This window comes from Numida meleagris, chromosome 3 (assembly GCF_002078875.1).
Source record: "Numida meleagris isolate 19003 breed g44 Domestic line chromosome 3, NumMel1.0, whole genome shotgun sequence".
Taxonomy (NCBI): Eukaryota; Metazoa; Chordata; class Aves; order Galliformes; family Numididae; genus Numida; species Numida meleagris.
In genome coordinates this window covers 31,304,295-31,325,142 of record NC_034411.1, presented here as the reverse complement: position 1 = coordinate 31,325,142, position 20,848 = coordinate 31,304,295, and the positions used below count along the sequence as shown (strand labels likewise).

General features: G+C 38.2%; 1 protein-coding gene across 4 annotated transcripts in view; it reads left to right on the top strand.

The window, feature by feature from the left end:
* The window catches only part of LTBP1 (latent transforming growth factor beta binding protein 1), a 191,753-nt gene that overhangs the window by 25,091 nt on the left and 145,814 nt on the right, over positions 1-20,848 (top strand). The window lies entirely within an intron of this gene.

The window sequence follows — 20,848 nt, the reverse complement described above, 5'->3', positions numbered from 1 at the left end:
AGTATATGGCAAGAGACAGTTTTTTTTTTCATTTCTGTCAAATACATGAGTGTAGATTCTGAAGAACACTAGGCAGTGGGAGGAAACAGGATTTTTGTGTTGCTGTTCAGACATGAGTTGAAGCTTTTTACCAGCCAGTATTCTACTAGAGGGGTCTGCAGTAAATCCTGTCCATCTTTCACTCTAGCTCATTTTCTTCAAGTCATCTCCTAGGAACCATAACACCACTTGGTGATATTAAAAAACTTTTTTTTTCCAGTTTGGAGCGTCTTTTACCATAGCACCCGGACTTTTCAGGCATTTTGTAAGCAGTTTAAAAACAGTTTAAAGAAAATACAGTTGTGAGTGCTTTGAGTTTTCCTGTTATTGGAAAAAATTGCTGAAGACACAATTCTGTACGTACTGTGTCAGGGAAATGAGTTTGAAAGGCGTAAGTCTGTGGAAAGGAAGGCTAGACAATGCTAGTACATGTTATGTCATTGGGCAGTAGGTGGCAAGCTTTGCTTTTCCTTCTCCTTAAGTTTTATTTTCATGTTGCACAATGCCAGAATTTTGAAAAGAGTTGTTTGAATTCACTGGAATATGTCATTTATTGGCAGCAGATCCTTTGAACCATCTATGTTGTTCAGCATTCAATAGAAAGATAATTATGCACAATGAAGTGAAGCCTTTTTCTTCAATGGCAGAGGAATACAAACCAATATGTGAGCTCCATTGTATTCTCTTATGGCTTCAGCAGAAAGATTACTAATACAAAAATTAAAAACAAATGAGATGCAGTCACAGTCAGACCCAAGTTATTTAATCTGTATTCTTTTCCTGTACAACTTTTATGCGGAGTGTGCTACAGATAAGGGGTGCTGTACTCAACACCATGCCTCTTTTAAAACGTTTTCTCAAAAAGACACTTAGGCTTCTAGTTCTGTAACTAGTGGCTAAGAAGGAAAATTAACCATGTTTAGCTTGCTTTCTCCTGGTATGTTTAGTGCCCCCTCTCGTGAATTGCTAGCCTGAGATTGCTGTTCTCACAAACTCGGCCTGTTCTGCTGGTGTGTGGGGTTAGGCCTGGGGGTAGTAAAGCAACAGCAAAGTGCATAGCTAAAACTGTGGGTGCGTAAAGGAGGAAGTGATCAATACTTGCACTTTGTTGTGGGTTGCCATTGATAGTCCATCTCTGTCCAGGCATCTTGCCTAGAACCCATCACCTGATATTGTATGGATTAGCAGCCAGCTGTGCATCTGTACCAAGGATACAGGGTGCCCAGTGCTGCTTCTCCTGTGCAGTTCCTCTCAGCCATTGTCCAACTTAAACATTCTCTCTTGTTTTCCTGAACAAATTTTTAATCTGTTAGACAACGTAATTTTTGCTGAGTTTTCCCACAGTAGATAGGTTGGAGTTCTTATTGCTTTGCTATATATATATTTTAAATTTTGTTCTGGAGTAAATTAAGGAAAAAAGTGGTGGCACTTCTCTCATTTTTCCTCTCTCTTTCCCACACAGCTAATTATTCTCAGAAAAAAAATTATTATAATCAGCTGTGTTGAATCTTCTTGATTCCCAAACTAAACATACAAATATAGATGATTATATAACTGTCATCCTAGAAATTATAAAACAGTGATTTACATTTTTTTTGTCAGAGGTTTCTGCTCAGGAGTCTCCTTACGTAATTGGAGGCTCTATGGGTTTATATTTTCACTGTGAGGCTTTGTGTCCTCGTGTTGTCTCTGATGAAGATCAGAAGCATTTTGGGCCTAAAAGGTGGTGTTCAGCTGTAATTTGAAGGCATGGTTCACTTAATTGTTGCAGCAACCCTAGGCATACATACAGTATCTTCGGCATTGACCAAAACTGAAACCCAAGTCTTTTGAGACCATTCTGATACTGCAGCTATTTTCACTTCTGTAGTCTTTGGCAGTGCTATTGACGTATGTGTGCTAGAACAAGAACTGGTTCAAGGGTAGTTACTCATCTCTTTTCATTGCCAGGCACTGAGTCAGCCCTCAAGAGCACCTCCATTCATCATTCTAGGGGAATGTAGTCATTGGGCCACAGGAGCTGAAGTCACTGTTCAGCTGAAATAGCTGGTCTCCATCAGGACTGGAATCATTTCTGTTAGTGGAGATGATTTTGCGATGACAGTGATATCAGTCTTAGTCCTGGTGTCCTTTTTGAACTGTCCTGGCGCACATTCTAATACTCTCGCCCATGTAGAGTTGGAAAGCTTATAAAGGCAACTCTGCAAGTTTTTATTGTGATCTTCAGCCTTTTTCTCTGAGGCCTATTCTTTAGCTTTCTAACAACTGGAGCACAAACACGGAGCATTTTGTTCAGCTTACTCCAGTGAAGCAGATTCTCTCTGTAAGCTAAAGGATAGTTTGTAGTTAACTCTGTTGGACTGAATATTCTTGCTGTTATTGAGATTGTAACAGACTTGGGTCAAAAGCAGAGTGTTGGACCATGGCCTTACTAAGTATTGTAAGAAAGGTAGACAAAAACAACTTTGTTACTAAATAGGCTGGCCATCTGATTTGTCCATTGGCCTCACCTTGGTATGAGAAGTGTGCAGCTGATGATGGCAATCTGCCTTGGGGGAAGCCTTTTGTATTTTGGTAGACAAAGCCCAGTCTCTTGTTCCAACTTGTAAGACTTTTTAGATCTGAACACTTGTGAATTTGACCACACCTTTATCCTTTCAAAAGTCCTTCCAGGATATCTTTGTTTTTTTTTCTGGTAGACAAAGACTGATGTTCTGCTGAAAGGTCACTGCGTATACAGTGTACTTTATGTGGCAAGGTGTTTTCTAGCTCTAGTTCATCAAAAGGAGTCTGCTGAACTCTTAGTGTAACTGAACTTGCGCCCAGAAAGATTTCAACCTGTATCCACCAGAAAAACACATCTTGGAAGTAATTTTGAAAGGATAAATTATCACCACTGTACCACTGCAGAAATCATTCATGAGGTTCAGTTGCAGCCATGGAGTTTGGATTATTACAGTTCTTGAGATGACACAGCCTAACTGTGTGGGAAGATCGTGTTTTATCCGTTCTTGAACTATGATCTAGTGAAGTAAAGGTCTTACAGGTGTTTGAAGACATTGTGTTTTCATTAGCGCAGTTAAGAGAAAAAGGCTTCTCAGGCAGATAATATCATTTTTATGCAGAGGCTTACATTATTTGGGACTTCAGTCCCAAAGCAGCTAAAGCTTAATCTGGAGGTTTATCTGTGACAGGAGGTTAATCTGTGTGATTGCAACAGCTGGTTGGTTGATGTCTTTACCTGGCTTCCTAGCACCATTTGCCTGAAGAGAACTTTAGTGCACGAAGTGGCTGATCAGTGCTGGAGTAATAACGGGGGAATGTTGCTGCACTTCACTCCTGTACAATTTCCTATACTTATATCATTTTCAGTTCATCAGGAAGATCAAGCAAATATGTTAAGGGGAGTCATCCAGTACAAGCCTTATTGTTCAGCCATGCCTCAACTAAGTTAGGAAGCCAACACAGTCATCATGACAATGAGAGATAAAACAGCTTGGGTCAAGATTCACATCAGTTCTAAAGAGCTCCCTGTGTTTGATTCACTTCTCCAGGCACTGTGCATGGATTTTAACAAATGGAATTAAAAACACATCCCGCATCAATGGTAAGGAAAACAAAGCCCTGTTCGATGCTTTCAGTCTGGAGAAGAGGAGTCTCAGGGGGGACCTTATCGCTCTCTGTAACTACCTGAAGGGAGGTTGTAGTGAGCTGGGGGTCGGCCTCTTCTCTCTTGTAACTAGTGACAGGACGAGGGGGAATGGCTTCAAGTTGCGCTGGGGAGATTTAGGTTGGACATTAGGAAACACTACTTTTCTGAAAGAGTGGTCAGGTGCTGGAATGGGCTGCCCAGGGAGGTGGTGGAGTCACTGTCCCTGGAGGTGTTCAAGAAACATTTAGATATAGCGTTGAGAGACATGGTTTAATGGGGTTATTGGTGGTAGGTGGATGGTTGGACTAGGTGATCTTGTAGGTCTTTTCCAGCCTAGCTAATTCTATGCTTTTATTTTTTAATATAATGGTTGAAAACTGCCATATAATACATATGTATACATATAGGTGTGTGTGTATATATACACATGCAGAATACTACATAGTAGGTAGTTTTCAGACAAAACTTCTAGAAGTTAAACAAGATTCTACCTATCAGGTCTAATGACCCATTGCTGTTAACTGACTGTTCCCTAACTTTTATCTATGCTACAATTTGAATCGGATCACGAGAGTCCCTCATGGTGAGAGGCATATGAACCTGTCTCAGCTCCTTCATAATGGACACAGATGAGAAGAATTGAGATTTTCTTCTCCAGCCTTTTCTTCTCTGTGTTCCTTTAATACATTGCTTACTGAGACTAAAGACTTTTGTGCAGGCTTTGGGCTTGTTTACTTTTTTTAACTAGCTTTCATTTTACTTTCATTTGTTATCTTTGAAACTCTTTAACTACTGTGGTGAATCTTCTGGCTTATATTCCCTCTTGAAGAATGTTAAGGCAAGTTTTCTCTTCAGTGGTAACATTTCAATTGGATTCTATACACAAGTTAGGCCAAACCAAGATTTTTTTACTTGAGTTCCTGACTGGCTGATCTGTGAAGATGTTGTTAACTGTGTTTAAAAAAATTAGTTCTAGTCTTGTGCTTTTGTTTGGAGTTAACTGAAATTTTATTTCATATTATTACAGCTACTTCGTAGCTTCAGTGATATGGTCAGTGACACTGTCTTAAGGAGCTGGTAATACAGTCTTAATACTGTTTGCTCTAATGGAAGTTAAAGTCTGCAAAGATGCTGTTAGTGATCTGCCTAATTTGCTGATCTAATTTGAGAGGCTCCTCTTATAAGTAGCATCACTCTTCCGGCTTCTGCTGTTTTTTTTTCCCAATCTCCCTATTTGTTTGTCTTTCGTACGGTAGGAATGCTTCCGTCCTAATGTGCCTAAACAAAACTGGTCAGTCTTTCTCCACTCTTTCTTGAACTTGTATGCACTCATGTTTCTGTGTGAAATGCTACAATTTGGTTACCTGCTCTATACCTGTTGGAAGAACATGCTGCTTGTTCTGGCTGCTCCCTTCTGTTACTAATTTTTGCTTTCTTTTGAGTATGCTGTCTTTGCTAAAAGTGGCTGTGTTGTTCAGAGGTGTTCTCTTTCTTCCCAGTCTTTTACTTAGGAATACTGTAGTAGAATTTATAAGTGTCATCAAGTTAGTTATGCTTTAAATGGAGTTTCTCTCTTCTGTGGAGCTTTCTCCATTACAGTTTTTTGACAGATGTGTGTTGTGCTTCCCAGCTTTCTGAGCCATGCACTGAAACCATCTACCTCTCTGGCTCTTTGTTTTTGCATGTTGTTAGCGAAAAGTTTCAAACTTTGGATCCAGAGACAAATACTTTACTGAAGTATTTGTCTTCAGACATGCAGAACCTTCATGCATGCAGAACCTTCCATCCAGGGGAGTGGAGGGGCTTGGGCTCACTGTTACAAATGCAGTTTTCCCTGCAATGTTTGTGTGTTTTATAGCAAAACTCCTTTTGGAGATGTCATAGGGAGTAAATCTTCAACCTCCTGCATTCTCTGGTCGAATATGTATAAATACTCTCTAGCTTCTGTAATGAGTGCTTTAACTTTATCCGAGGGTGAGATATGAGCTAGGCCTGGTAGGTACAAACAAGCTTGCGGTTCATTTGACTTTGACAGTGCCTAAGTTGCTCTGTACAGCTCAGAACTGCCATCACAATGCTGCTGTCTTACCCTTTTCTCTGTAACATGAGCTGCCTGTGCTTTTTCTACAAGATGCATAGCTTATTCTTCCCGGGATAAGGTGATATTGCTGCTATTTACTTACCTGATATTTACTTGTACTGTGTTGTCATTAAAAATAAATAAATGACCTCGGGGAAACCTGGTGATTGTTTGCTCATCTTCACTTTCCTTTTGGGAAGTCTGTTCCTCTCTCTTGGAGCTCAACCTCTTTGACTCAGTTTCTTCTTGCATGTATTCAGCCTGTGTGATCCTTGCACTGTAATTTCTGCCATGCTGTGTATTTTTGAAGCATTTTGCATGACAAGGCTGGAATCCTCACTGGAATATCTAATGTTGACTCTGTAGTAGTATTCTGAAAAGGTAAATGTTAAATGCAAACAAAGAGTAGATAATATTCTTCTTTTTCTGCATTTTAAAGAAGTTTAGAACTGCAGCCACTGTTGTGGCTTGCTTGCAAGTGGTTTCAAATAGCTTTTTCTTAGAACAGCCATTTTAAAGTTATTCATAGTAAACAAGGTTGTTCTAAGAAATGACTGAGCTTACAATTGTTTAAAAAGTAGCTATGGAAACTAGCTGATGAGTCTCAATTTTAAAATGAGTGTTCTTTGCTTTCATTGGCTGTGCTCCCTTCTTGAAAATGTCATACTTCATGTGCACTAGGCAACATTTTCAACTAATTTGATTTTATTTATATGGGCAAAATATTCATCCTTATTAAAATATGTTGAAGTCTTAAAACATAAAGCTGTTGTGTGGTGGTGCTGTTGATTAAGCTGTGCAATCATGAAATGAATCTTTCTGTTCCAATCTGGAAATGCTAAAATCCACTCCTTTTTAAGCTTGGCAAAAACTTCCTACTTGATACAAGACCAACTGTGCCAAATTTTGGCTTGAGTCTCTTAAGCGGACAGATTCTTCTCAGCAAATGTTACAAAGCATGTCCTGAATGCTCTAAGAGGTAGGAACTTAGGCTTAGAGGTGCAGAGTTCAGTAGGCATAATTTTCAGTTTGTTAGATGATACTGTAGACAATCCATCTCTTAACACCATTTTACTTAGATTACGGCATTTAAAAACTATTTGAATAGTCTGTTATTTTCTCTTTTCAAAAAAAAAAAAAAGAGGGGAACTATCTGGTCTAAAAGAATTGAGACCAAAGAGGCAATAAAAGCTGATGATGACCACGCATTTCTTTCTGTTTGGTATTTGGCTGCACTGTTGGATATAGAAAATTCTGTGGGAATGTGTGTGAGATGCTTCTCTTACCACAAGAAAGGTTCAAAGTCAAAGTTCCTTTTAGATGCCGAGAGGGGTAGATTGTAGGTCTCTGCTTAATAGTTGTCAAGTTGCTTGAGATATTGAGCTTGGTGTGGCTTTGCTAAGTTTGCATCTCTTGATAATATTTATGAAGTTCTAAAATACGAGTGACTCATATCGGAAGTACTTCATGTTTTGATTACAAAGAACATAATACAGCTCTTAATCAAGGATATTTTGAAAACTTTTCCAACTGTATAGAAAACACTATGCATGTGTTCTTAAATCTTCTGCTTCTTAAAATGATAGTGCTTGCTATAGAGCACTTAGCTTTAGAGCTTTTGAGCATACTTAGCCCAAGCTGTCAGAAAGTTTTCAGTTGTACCTTTAAACACATGCAGTTGGTTATGGTCTTTACTGTTGTTGTGTACCTCATTCAGTTGTGCTGTGTGTACTACCATGGTATTCTTCTGAAAATATATTGTTTTAATTGCCAAACTTATTACACAGAGTTGAATTTTGTAATAGAGATGCACATTATTTCAAGTGTCAGCACCCAGCTTTTCTGTTCCTTCTTACTACTTCTCCTGGATTCTGGGAAGAGGGCAGGGAGCAATACACCCACCTGCTTTGCACAGTTTAAATCACATGTAAGTGTTGTGCAGTCTGTTTGTTATAATTTTCTCTATTGATTTAGGTCACAGACTTAAGATAAAATCATCAGAGTTTGCAGGCAAACTACAAAAAAATGTCAGTTTGCTACAGAGAGTCTTAGTTCATAGAAGCTACAGTTGTGAAATCTAACGATCAGTAGGCTGGGAATTTTTTTATTCTACATTATTTCAAAATTAATAATGAAACACTGGGAACTGTGGCACTACAGAGGCTCGTACAGCATACAGTAGGGCAGAGAGCTATGGGACCTTGTCAGTATCAGTAAGATGCAGAAGAGAATGCAAAAAAACTTTAATGTCTCTTCTAAGGATCCAAACATTCTCAAGATTCAGCTGATTGATTTTAATTTTATTGCTAGAAATTGCTGGATTCCTTGTGCTTCTGAAATTGAACAAGTTTTTCAGGTGCTTGTGGATTTTTGTCTTCAGTTTTATCGGGAAGGTACTTAGCAATATTTGTTCTCAACATGTTAAGTGCCTTCTGCTGCATCAATAACAAAATGTAAAGAAGTTGCTCTTCAGGAACAACTTTGCATGGAAGTTATTTCAGTATGTGTAGATTGTCCTAGTTATGAAGACAAGCCATTATACTGTAGCAGGTGATGTGGTGATAAAATCATAGACTCACAGAATGGTTTGAGTTGAAAGGGAGTTTAAGATCATCCAGTTCCAGCACCCCTGTTACAGGCAGGGACACCTCCCTGTAGACCAGGTTGCTCTGAGCCCCATTCAGCCTGGCCTTGAGAACACCTTCAGGGAGGGGGCATCCACAGCTTCTCTGGGCAACCTGTTCCAGTGTCCCACCACCCTCACAGGAAAGAATTTCTTCCTAATATCTAGTCTAAGTCTACCCTTTTCCAGTTTAAAGGCGTTTCCCCTCATCCTGTTGCTACGTACCCTTATAAAAAGTCCCTCCACAGCTTTCCTGTAGGTCTCCTTCAGGTATTAGAAGGTCGCTATGAAGTCCCCCCAGAGCTTTCTCTTTTCCAGGCTGAAAAGCCCCAGTTCTCTCAGTCTGTCCCCATAAGGAAGCTGCTCCAGCCCTCCGATCATCTTCATGGCCCTCCTCTGGACCTGCTCCAACAGCTCAGTTCCATGTCCTCCTTGTGTTGGGGGCCTCGGAGCTGGATGTAGTACTCCAGGTGAGGTCTCACGAAAGCAGAGTAGAGGGGCAGAATCACCTCCCTCAACCTGCTGGTCACACTTCTCTTGATGCAACCCAGGATGTCACTGGCCTTCTGGTCACTGCCAGCTCATGTTGAGTCTTTCATCAACTGACACTTCCAAATCCTTCTCCTCAGGGCTTCAAAGTGATTGAAAGCTTTAACAGAGAAGAACCCACACTGTGATTTTGCTGTAAGTGGTCTTGTGGGCGCTGTGGTATTCAGCTCCTTTCTCAGAACGTCTCTCAGATACAAACCTTCTCTCAAAAATACCAGTGAGGAAGGAAGAAAAAAAAAGTACTGAAGTTCCTTCACAACTTCATAGTCTCAAATAGAATTTGATCAACTCCCTACCCCTTCCCCTGATATCTATGCACAGACGGGATCTGTGAAATCTCTGGGGTGTGTACTCTCATTTGTAAGGCCAGTGACGATCATCCTTCGTGTTACAAATTTGGTCTGATGAAACTATTAAGCTGTGCCTTCAAGGAAGTAGAGAGCAGAGAGAAGGAAAATCCAAATCCGTTCTTTCTCATCTGCTTCCCAGTGATAATGCTTTTTGGACACAGATATGAGAGCTGCAGGCTGGGGAAGCCAGACCTACCAGTGTTACGCAAGGATTCAGCTGATGTGGTCTATCACATGATGACTCTATCCCAGCATGAGGAAAAAAGGAGGAGTGATTATGAGTGTAATATTTCCTGCAGTCAGAGGCATTGGTTGAAATAAAGCTATTCTTCCTGTTTACAGTCTTGCTGATCTGTGCTTTTGTAAAACCAGTTTCTTCTCTAAGCTCTGTGGCAAAAGATGTGGACCTTCCAAGGTTAAGCTTTCAAGCATTTTTCTTTGAACTTAGTATATCTTTATAGTTTCACGCTTGCTGTTGTATATATGTGATACAGGTGTTGGTTGGGGGTGGGAGCAAACATATGTAAAGGTAACACACACACGTGTGTATATATCTATATCTAGATATATGTAAGCCTTTTGAGCCAAGGCTGCCCATTGTGTCATAGGAGAAGTTGGCTGGCTGAAACAGAACGGAAGTTGATTGACATACCAGTCCAACTTGATATACCTCCTTTGGAAGGCGGGCTGCAGATCTAGGAAGTACCTAAACATGGTTCAGCCATTTCCCCCAGCAGAATGGGAACCAATCTCATGATGGAAAGCTGCCTGCCCAGCAAGTACTAAGGGAAATCATAGGACTTCTGCATCCTCTAGTGAGCTGAAAGGGGACAGAATCAGTGACTTCCTCACTCATGCATCTGTGAGTGTGCATAGGGGAGATGATTTCTCTGTTTTCTGGCTTACTGAGCACTCACTGCGTGTTTTAAGATAATTTAGATTAGTTTAATGTATTTAGCATTAGAGTTCAAGCATGTATTTCTTTGAAGTCATTAACAAGGAAAAAGAACAGACACCGCAGACACTTCGGTACCAAAGCACGTGAATTAAAAGAATGTGAAGAGAAACTGCTAAATTGAGCCCTAAGGTTGTAATTACAAACACCTTATAACCTGTCCTTTTCATAGTTCAGACTTGCTGGAATGACAGTATTCATCTTACATTTAAAAGAAATCCCTTATGCAACAGAGGGGGGAAAAAAAAAAGGTTCTGTGAAATGTGGTTTGCCTTTCACCAATGTATTATACAAACCTGCAAGTCACAGACTTCAGCATCGTGAAGTACATGCAGCAGTAAGACCTGTAAACCAGAGTTAATGACTGGGACAGAATTAGAAAGAAGGCATGTAGGGAAGGCAAGATTTTAAATGCAGAGAAAAAGAAACAAAGTGAATTTTTGAGGAGAAATCGGAGACATCCTTAAAAACCAGAGGAATGCCTCACAGACTTCAAATTTACCTACTGCAAATAGGAAAACAAGCTATTCCTAGACCTCTGGAATGCAGTCTGGGCTTTTGGTCACAGTATTTTTTTAATTTTTTTTAAAGTAGGCAAAGTGGTTTGGAATAGGAGATCAAGTTCTTCCAGACACTGTTGATTCAGATGTATGTCAGAAATTCTTCATAGCTGCTTTCTTGCAAGCTGAATTGAATTGTGGTTGGACTTCTTTTTATAAAAAAGGAATCTGATTGTTTTCATATACTTTATCCCTGTGCTGATCATGGGCTGAAGTCGAGGATACAGTGTTCTTTAAATTTGTTTGTATTTCACCGTGTTCCAGGGTGGCAAATGTGGGTTTGGGATGTAGAACGAGGAACAAAGAGAAATCTTTATGTTGTGTTTGAAGGCTGGTCAAAGGCAGCTTGGTGTAGCATCTACGGGTTTTAAATCCAAAGATTCAAAGTTGCATTTAACAACTAACAAAGACCTGGATGAAATCACAACCAGCAATGAAGTAAATGAGAGTTCTGCTGTTGACTTTACTGGAGCTAGGACTGCATGGGAGCAACTGGGCAACAAATCATATTAAGACCAATGTAACGGTTTCAGTATTCCTCTGTACATGTATAGGCCACTGTCCAATCTTAAAAACCTTTCACTATTAAATGCTTTGCAGTATCTCTCTGGGTTGTGATGTAGATCATTGTTTTGTGGATACATAAATGAGGATAAAAAATGCATACCTATTCTGACCTTTTTATTCTAGTTTCTCCATCTCTGAAGTAAATGGTATTTCTTAGTGTAGCAAGATGGCTATTAAAATTGAGATCTGAGATAGTTTAGCTTTCATCACTAACATCAGTGCACTAGATAAACTTTTACCTATTTTAAAAATAACAGTGCATGAATATATTGTTCATTACAGGATTCGTTGGGCTTATTAGCAGTTGAACGTTGAGTCATAATTCAGTTGAAATCTACCATCACCTTTAGCCCTATAATTTTTGCTAAAAATTGTGAACTGTCTCAGAAATACTATAATCTCTATATTATTTACACTTGCTTTCTGAAAGGTTTTAGCACTCAGTTTTCAAGCAACCAATTTTTTGCAGTACTATGAAGTTAAGGAAGTAAATGAGAAAAAGATGATCCACATTTAAGTCTAGGTTCTTTGCATGTGGTTTTTCAATTTACTTGCTATATGAAATTTTGTAGTGATCTATATATATATATGCTGAGTTAATGTTGATGTACTACACTTTTTCTTCCTTTAACGTCTGAAGTTAAAAGACGTATTGTGCTGTTCTTGCTTCTGGGATGCTAATCTAGTAGAAATATTCTTTAAGTGCTGCCCCTGCTAAGTCTTAAAGCAATTATTCACACAGGTAAAATCGACTATATTTGGTCTCTGTTATTAAACAAGCTGATAATAGTGTTTTAGTGGATTTTAATTACTGTTCGTGGTATCTCTAGTTAAAAGTATAAATAAGGCACACTTATTGTTGCTAATTTTTTGCCTGAGTTCTTTGTCAATATTCTTTCTGCAGAGGAATTTCCCAGGACGTGACAGTGAATAAATCTTCATTACTTCTCGTAGCTTTAGTCAGTTAGCTGTGCTTTAGTTGGTTCTTTATCTCTTCCAAAGTGACTTTCTATACTAGGGATGTTGTACTCATAAGATCCCTGACATACAAACAGGATTAAGTAAACAGAATTACAACTGCCTCTTATTTATGATGTGATACCTTGTAGGCTTAAACACAATTTCACCAAAAGTACTCATCTGAAAATAGATGATAATGAAAAACCAATTACATTGCATTACATGCACTTACTTTTAGTGAACAGAGAATTATGTGACTGAAGTCAAGACATAAATAAAATTCACTAATAATTTTGGAAATTGCTGTCCTCTGTGCATGAATTTACTACCTGAATTGCTTAGAAAATGTACTTGTGTGATTTTATGCTCAAACTATTTGTAGATATGTCACAAGGCTTTGGAAGCTCCTGATCCCCAAAGTTAGAATTCCCGCTAAGTGCGACTGCTTGCTGCTGTCTCCCCTTTCCTGCTTCTTACTGCAAATAGAAACATTCCATTTTTGTGATGAGTTTAAACAAAGGATAATCTTTGTTACTCAATTTTGTGGTATGAAGAAACAGACTATCTGAGTTGTTTATCTAGTTCAGCTAAGAAAGTAGTTATATATTTTGAAAGTTTAGATGTTGTAAGTGTTCTTGGCCTAATACAAACATTACTTCTACCTCCAGAACCTTTCATCAGTTATCTTTCCATCGTCAGGGGTACAGCATAACTTGTACTTATTTTTTCCTTTTTCCCTTGCATTGCTTCCAGCTTTAGCAGATGTGGCCAGTAGCATGCTTCTGTTGCATTACTTGAATATGTGGCCACTGTGGAGGAGAACTTGGATAAAAATTTTGGTTCTGCTTTTCCCTCCCCACCCCCTTGCCCTGACTCTCCATCTTTAGGATTGCTAAATTCTGTGGCGTAATTCAGTAAGAGCAGTCCCTGGCGAATGGCAGAGATTGTATCCTCTAGCCAGTACAGTCTGTCAGAGCTGCTTACTCCTGATAAAATATGCCAAAGAGTTTCTGCTGAGAAGTACACATACTAAAGCTGGAGTCTGGACTCAGTCTTGAATTTTCTAAGCTTGCTTGCTGTTGAGTACTATGCATTTATTTTACTTTTTTTTTCGTTGGCAATTTAGAAATCCGTTAGTAAATGCAGTTCAGATGGTTGTCACAGAATAACATCTCACTGTTCAAACATAGGAAGGCATAGTTTATTCTCATGTAATGAGCACATTGCACTTTTTGTGGATACCACTTGGACAAAGTCAGTGTTACACTACATCTGCTAGTAGTTACTTACATATGAAATCAGTGTGCATTATGGAGGGGTACAGTGCTCTGATTTGCACACTTGCTGGCACATCCTTACAATGAGAAAATTAAGAATTGTAGTATTTATTATTTAAGAAACTTGTATGCTTAGGCATTTGTGGTTTTTTTTTTTTTCCTGCAGTCTTCTCATAATAGAATTTTAGGGATGCTCATAGAATCATGGAATAGCCTGGGTTGAAAAGGACCTCGAAGATCAAATAGTCTCAATCCCACTGCTGAGTGCAGGGTCGCCAACCACTAGACCAGGCTGCCCAGAGCCACATCCAGCCTGGCCTTGAACACCTCCAGGGACGGGGCATCCACAACCTCCCTGGGCAACCTGTTCCAGTGCGTCACCACCCTCTGTGTGGAAAAACTTCCTCATAATATCTAACCTAAATCTCCCCTGTCTCAGTTTAAAACCATTCCCCCTTGTCCTATCGCTATCCACCCTCACGAACAATCGTTCCCCCTCCTGTTTATACGCTCCCTTCGAGCATTGGAAGGCCACAATGAAGTCTCCCTGGAGCCTTCTCTACTCCAAACTAAACAAGCCCAGTTCCCTCAACCTTTCCTCATAGGAGAGGTTCCATTTACATTTGTTACATCCTCAGAAGCAGTCATGATCCATATTTTGTGATAGTTCTTTACGCAACTGATTGTGCAGTGTGTGAAAAATGTATTTCCTTTTTAGTCTTGAATTGATTTTGAATTAAGGGTTATTTTATATCTTTGTCATACATTGTCTAAAGAATTTTGCTCTGTAACTGAACAGCTTCCATCTGCGTGGGTGCGTCATCGGCTCTGTTTTAGCTTTATTGGTATTAGTGCATTGAAGTCCTTCCTTGCTCTCTGTATACAGAAGTACTTTAAGTTTTATCTTTTAATCCAGTTTTGTACATTAGAAACTTGCTGTGGTGATGCTCTTGGCTGGTCGGTTGCAGTCAGTGTAGACATCAGTAACACGGATAAGTTCAGATTGTGCACTGTTGAGCAAGAGAATCAGAATCATGCATCAGAAACAACTTCATTTACAGTTCAAGCACCCAAACTCTGAGTTCTTCTCTCTTCTTGTCTGCTAGTAATTCTCTTGTCGTTTATGCTTTTTCCTATTTGTACACAAGTCTAAATTATAAACCTAAAAGTGATTCCTTTTTTTGACCCCTTCTGAGAAGCTCTTACTACACCAGTGAGATACTTCTATAACAGTTTTTGTGACATAAGAAAATAAAATATTATAAAAATATTTTATAAAACTTTATAAAAATAAAATATCTTTGCTAGCATGTCTGTATCTACACAAAGCCTTGATGATGTAGTTCCTTGCTCATTGCATTAGTTTCTTCACAGTCATAACTTTAACCATCGGAATCTCGAAGATTGGCCAAGAATTTTCTTTACTGGCATATATTCTTTTGAGTTGTTACACTCCTAAATGACAGACATGCTTAATTCAGACAAGATCATAAGTTTATTCTCAAAATGAGTTTAACTTGCTTAAATATGTACTGTGCATAAGACTACATTAGATTTGAGGGTTTTCTGAAATAGTGTAACAAAATTTAATAAGCTTCTAAGCCACTTATTTAACTAGAGTGGGACATTTACAAACGTGTATGTGTTAGGAGACTTCAAAAGGGCATACCATAATTAACATGTGTCCAAGAAAAACATGTGCATCTGTTCTATCTCTTTGCACGTTTTAAGCTTACAGTGCTTTTATAATTTAGGCTTTCTTAGTGGACTCTTGTAAGATAAATCTTCAAAGCCTTTTTGAATTTCAAGTAAATTATATCAGCCAACTGTCTGCTGTTTTGTTTAATATGCTCAAGAATTTGAGTAGATTAGTGATGCATGGTTTTTCCTTTGCAGCAGCTGCTCTCATTTGCCTTTATTGTACAGCATCCATTGTGGGAGTATATATTTCTGTTTTTAATTGTCATTTGAACATACCTTTCTAATACCAAAGTCTGTCTCATGGATGGATAAGATAGAAATTATTACTAGTTAATGCATCTTTATCAGCGTTTTTTATTACCTATAATGTCAATGTAATGTTTGGTAACATGCCACTGGTACTATGAAAACAAAAGCAGTTTTGCAGTAGCAAGTGAAATCTTGGTCAGGGAAAAGAAATGTATTAATTTTACTGAAGACTGTGTGTTGAACTTTCAGCAAAGCAGCTTTTAATGATCTGTTTAAGTAAGTTTTTGCTACTGACTGCTGTATTTCATCTTGAGTCGCTGTTGCAACGTAGCAAATGCCTTGAATGTCGACTTTTTAATTGAAAAATTTGTGAAGTTGGTAGCAAGTCTTATAAAATATGAAGTTAGTAAGGAGTTTGATACCAGCAAAATTCAAGAAGACAAAAAATGTCTGTTGGAAATCTGGGAGGGTAAGAGGTTGCTGGCAGGATGAACATATATATATGGCTGAGAACTCGTATGAATCATCTAGATGCTGAATTGATTCATCTGGAATCATGAGGAGTTTCACTGGTTAAATGTTGGTGAATGTATACATAAGGTAATGAATTATTTACATCTTCTGGTTTTTTTTAGTGCCTGAAGAAGGAAGTTCATAAGTTTCTGTTAGTTGTGAGACTATACACTCGTGTCAGTTTCTTATCTTTGTATCATATTGAATTTTCTTAGCCTTCACATATGCCGCTACCTTATGTGTTGATCTACTTTGAGAGTAGCTAATACTCTATGAAGGTTCTGTAGGTTTCCATGAATGGTATTTTGATGAGACTTTGGGAGGGAAGCAGACCAAACTTTCTGTGCTTATTCTGATGAAAAGATCTAGTAGGCGAGCTTTCCTTCTTCTCAGTTATATAATTAACATTATATAGTCCAGTACCTTCCAACAGTGTTCTACAAATTAAATCTTTGAATGCTTTAGTTATGAGATATGCTTATCTGCTTTTGCATAACTTGTCTGCAAGAGCTGTAGCTTCCATTGAATAGTGTGAAAGCACATATGCGTTTGTTTATTGTACTTAGTATCTGTATTTTCAACTATCAGGTTTTCCTTTAAGACTTTTTTTGTGATTTTTGAGACGTAGGAAATAAATGTGTTCACGATCCTAGAAAACTCAGTAGAGTGCTTCTCTTTAGAAACCTGGAGGAATGTTTGAAATCTCTGTATTTCAGTTTATCATGTTTTGTGCAGAAGATACACTGAATCAGTGGAGTCATGGTTTCATAGCTTAGTTTGGAAACACTGTTAGTTTGTAGAGCTTTAGTTAAACTGTTACACCAGTTTATGCTGGAAAAAGGATTCTGTCTAACCTGTAAGCAATTCAAGTGAGTCTAGAAATCCAAGACTAGCTTTATTAGCAGACATTTAAGAGTAGATAATCCCTGTAAGGGTCTTCAACAAGAGTTTGACCACTGAAATTGTATTTAACTAAGATGAGCAAAGCTTGTAGTTAGGGATGGAAGTTAATGTTTTATAATGTATGTGACCCTTTCTTTTATTAAACCTTGCACCGGATGAAACAAATATATTAATCTTTAGTAAGATTTATAGTATTACTTCCCTTCCAAAACAAATCAGTTTGATCATGATCAGATAAGATCCTGTATGATGTAAATAACACCTGTACCTTTTAATCATTTGTAAAAATAAATAGTAAAACAAGCAAACAAAACCTGAATAACTTGAAGGTGTTGTTTGAAACAATTTATTCATATCCAAACAATGATATCTGCAAATTTTAGCCTGGGGAAACTTCATTACCACGGCATAAAGCTAAGGTAGGTTTATGATGAAAATAAGAAAGTAATCCTTGTTATTCTTGGGCAGGCATTTCTCAGTACCAGGTTTACAATGCCTACCCTGTATGTCAGGGTAAAAGTTTTCATTATGCATTAATGCTTTTTTTGTATGTAAAATAAACTTTGTGCTGGGTTTTTGTGATGGTGAGAAGAAAGAAAAGTTTGAGTACTTTCTCTTTCATCTTTTGTGACTGGAAGTACACTATGAAATAGGCCATGCTTGATTAATGCTGGGTATGGTAATGTTAAGGGGCTTTGAAGAAATCCCATATGTTCTTCATCGGCTGGGAAGTTGAATTTTTTTCTTGTATCTTAAATTAAAAAAAGAACAACAGTGGACAAGCAACCTAAGGAAGAAACAGCTAACAAAGGTGAGGCTGAACTAGCAACTGAATGCTAGTAACTTACAGGACAGTGGCATTTTAGTTCTATTTTCCTGCCTTTAAAACTGTCCTGCATGTTTTCTTTATTATATCATAATTTTAGAAAATGCTAGGTTTTCTTCCCCATTAGGCTGTTAATTCTGTGTTTGAGAGAAGGTAGAGAAGAAGGAATTAATTTCTAGGTTAAGATCGTTAACAATTCAGATGTTTTTTATTTTTATTTTTTTTCAATTATTGCTAGCTAGGAGCCAAGCAGGGAACATCAGACTCACAGTAAATAAAATGAAGAGAGTAGCCTGAGATAGGCTTGTCTTATTTAGTCTAGACAGTACTTTCCATGCTAAACATTGCTGGTTTCATTTCTGCTTGCCAGAGTTACTCTGATACATAGCATTCCTGGTCTGCTATTATCAAGCAAGAGAGTTGTTTTTTTTTTTTGCATGGTGGTTAACTGCAAATATTTGTTCTTCCTCTGCAGTACTGTTGTAACTTTTTAAGCTAGTGTCTGTAATTTTCTTAGTTGAAAATGACATTTTGTTTGACATCAAAGCATGTTTGACATCTGTCCTCTGTACACTATAGCAATGGAATTTTTGTATCAAACTTATTGAAGTTAATGTCAGTTTTGACCATTTAATTGTGAACTACCAGACAAATTAGCGACATAAACCTATGTAATGCAAGAATCGTATTTAGTCTTGGCTGTTTCACGCAAAATTTGAAGATTGAAACTATAAATTGCATCTTTTTAACTTGTGTTAAAGGGAGCATTAACAGTACTTTTTTTTTGTACGTTTTTTTGTACTGCAGCAATGCCCAGGGACTTAACTTGGTTGTGTAACATTCAGATGTGCAGTAAGCAACATGGCAAAGCTGGGAAGCAATAAAATGGTTTTGGTTGTGGTGATGATTGTTATTTATAGATAAGAGCTATTTAACTAATAATATTAAGTGTAGTGGCTGTGAGTTAAGTATGCCTTTCATTTCTTTAAGTCATAAAAGCCTAGTTTGGAGTATCTGAGACCTACTTTGAATATCCCTTTGTCTATGGTAGCAACTTAGCACCACTTACTTCTAGTGGCTTTGAATCCTGAGTAGTTATGAAGAAATTTTTATCATGCTGCTTGTTCTTTAATTTAGATATTCAAACAGTGACACAGTCAGTGCCTAGCACTGCTACTCCATGAGCAGGCTTGTCTTTTGCTTTGAAATGGGGGACCTTGGTACAGTTGATGGGAGTTTGGATACAACGCAGGGGTTCCCACAGAATGACAGGAGCAGCATGAGGGGCTCAGTTGTTGCTTCAGAACTCAACCCTTCAGGGAAGGGAAGAAACATTTGTGCTCATGGGCTGGGAGGAGGGTAATTTGGCAAGTTGGCACTAACAGTTGTAGCACCAAATGATTTCCAGAGGGTTGTAGTAGAGCTGTAACATCTTTTCCAAAGACATAAAAGGTCCTGAAGTGATACTTGTACCAGTCATCACAATTAGCTTCTCAATGTCCCTTTTGATTATAAACTAACATCTTTAAGAGCCAGATCATGTTGAGAAGAATTTGAACATCAAACGAGCAATCAGAATAGAGGGTTCTCATAAATGCTTTGATATTTGACCCTATCAGGAATTGCACGCAAGCAAGACTAGTCAACTGGTCAGATGACTGGCAAAAATGTGCTGCCAGTTAGTTTGCATCCGTGCTAGCAATGGATGTCCAGTGCTGAGCTGTTCTTAAACATGGGGAGTACTTTTATACATACCCCAAATCATGCTTTTTGGTAGTTACATGCCAAGAAGATCAAGTCTGAGAGAAAATGTGCAAGAGTCTAGACCACTCTTCGTTGCAAACTTGGTTTCATCTTCTGCTTTTCAATTACAATGCTGCAAACTTGTTGTAAACTTTCACCTTAATACAAGAGTAGATGATTTAGTCCCTAATAAAACTAAGAGTACCAACATAGACATACAGTGAAGATACTTCCTCTAAAGGAGTAGAGTTTCTGGAGTAGGGAACTTCTGTATAGTTCCAAGAAAACCACTTTCTTGTAGAATGAAGCCTGCTCTAGTACTGCCTTAATGTTAATTAGTTAACAGACTAAATATGAACTAAATCAAGAAAGAAAATTACAATACCTGAGAAGGAGACAACTTTTTTAGATTCTGACAGTAAATTTCAGCCTCTAGTGTATAGTATGCCTGTCTTTGGTATGGTGTGAGGGATTTGGTTTGGTTTTGGATTTTATTTCAAGTGTTATGATGGATTCGATTGTGGGTTGATGGACTTGGTCTGCGATGTGGCTGGATATGTAACATAGAGTAACTCTTTGCAACATGTTCCGGCCTTAACAGGAAACAGGCACAGAATGGCAGTGTCTGTGTACAGTCAAGAAAGTAACAACATTAAACTTGAAGCAAATATAAGCAACTTCTAAAAGGTTGCTGCAGTGTGTGCTTCTGTACTGTGTTGAATTCTGTCATCATGGCCTGCTTACACATCCTGTGGGAAAAATTCACGCGCTTATGTCCAGGTGCAGAAGTGGATGGATACACTGGCTCACAGATCTGTAGAGAAATGAGTTTGTGCAAGAAGGATTGTATTGACTTGTCTAGGAAATCAGTCATTATGTAAACAGTGCAGCTTTCTCTCAGGTTGAGGCATTTTTGCTGATACCTTGTCAAACTGAACCTGACCTCCACCATTGCTGATGTCTCTCTTTGATTTCGTATGTAGGATGCTTAAAGACAACACTGAAAGTGTATTATTCTCTCTTAATCTTGGAAAAGGACTTCTACTGAATATACTGCATGAGCACTTTATTCGAAAAGTTTGACTCTAGAGATAGTACAAAGAGTTAATGTTTTTGTTGTTTGTGAGAGTACTGATTTCTGTACTAACAAATACACTTTTCTAAAATTGATCCAAGTTTATAACAGTCTGTGTCGGACAAAACCTTGTTGTGTGTCCTAACTACAAATCCACTGGCTACAGCAGTTACTAAGCATCCTCAAAAAACATAACTAAGGAATCAGGCTCCAACTGTAGGTAGAC